Raw genomic sequence first — 1,569 nt, forward strand, 5'->3', positions numbered from 1 at the left:
GTCCGTTATATCTGTACTTTTATTAATCTATTTAATTTGGTCTAGGGAAGCGTCCCAGGGATAAAAGTTCCTCAAGGTTGGTTCTAGCTACGTTCTATGAGACTAATGGTGGTAAGAAACTTCGAAGGTCACAAGTGCCAAGTTCTAATTTTCTTTCTAAACTCGTTGCACTATTTTTAGGTGTGGAATTTGTATACAAAAATGCTTCAATTTTACATCATAAAAATCTTAATGAAACCGAAGTAAAGTAAGTACTCGGTCGTGGCCTCTCTAACTTATAAAACAGATATAAACTTGGGCCACTAAACACACGTTATTAAGAAGAGCTAGGCCTTTATGTGCGATATCACGGAAATCAAAATGTTGCCGTTATTCCGCCCAAGCCATCACTACAGTTAAACTAAAACACGAAAACTTTTTTCAATACGCAAAGCATACATTTATGGGACATATTAAAAATGTATACATATTCCTCGAAAATCAAATATACAATGTAAAATATAGAATAATTGATTATAACCTGTAGGTTGAAAAAAAAAAGCTGATGAAATAAAAATAATTTTAAACACAAATATCTTGGTGTTAATTTGAAGTATAAAAATATATGTATTATGTAACGGCATACTGTGCAGAAGAATGTTAAAAAACACAGTGTGTTTACAGAAGCCTCCTAATCCTGCAAGGCGGGAATACTTTAAACATATATCGATAAAACATTATTAAAAAATACGTTAATTTCATGTGCTTGAGAGGCATAATGCCAAAATAGTTATACCATTATCTTCAAATTTGTTTACACCACAACATGACTTGTTTACCACTTAAAATCTGTTTTCCTCAGTTAAACAGTGTCGTCGATCACCACTATAATATAATATTTTAGAATGGAAAAATTATGTAAATTCGATTTCATAATTAAATTCAGCGCGTTAGAGTCTCGCCGAAGATGTCATAAGAATGGCATGTAACGCCACCTATTGTTCTTTGTCAAGGGAAGTAGTTAAAATCTCTTAGTTACTGCGAAACATATTGACATATATACACTGAGTGGTCACAAGCAAATAGACACCTAATTTTTCGTCATTTAACTGATTTATGTTCACGAGCACTACATAAATGAAAATGGTCCGCACACTAATTATCTTGTTCTACAACATGACTAGAACTCAAGGTTCTCTCGAATTGTCAGATTTTTTTAGAGGAAAGATAGTTGGTCAAGCAGATGGTGGAATAAGTCAGCGGCAAATTTCGCAGAATTTGGAAATCCCGCTTTCGACAGTCAACAGAATCATCGTGCAGTTCAGGAAACAACTGAGCAGCGTCCGGGTCGTCCTGGTCCATCGGAGAGGACAAAAAGGTCTGTTAAAAGGAGCATCGAAATGGATCCCAGATTAACGACTGCAGAAGTGGCCAAAGTTGGTGGGATAAGCCCGAAATCTGTTCAACGGATTCTCCACAGATTGGGTTATCGTTGCAGAGCAGCTAGACGGAAGCCCTTATTAAGACCTGCCAACATAGTCAGACGAAAGAAGTGGGCAAGTGATATGATGACCAAGACTTTTGGAAGAC

The sequence above is a fragment of the Limulus polyphemus genome, unplaced genomic scaffold (genome assembly GCF_000517525.1).
Source record: "Limulus polyphemus unplaced genomic scaffold, Limulus_polyphemus-2.1.2 Scaffold912, whole genome shotgun sequence".
Classification (NCBI taxonomy): Eukaryota; Metazoa; Arthropoda; class Merostomata; order Xiphosura; family Limulidae; genus Limulus; species Limulus polyphemus.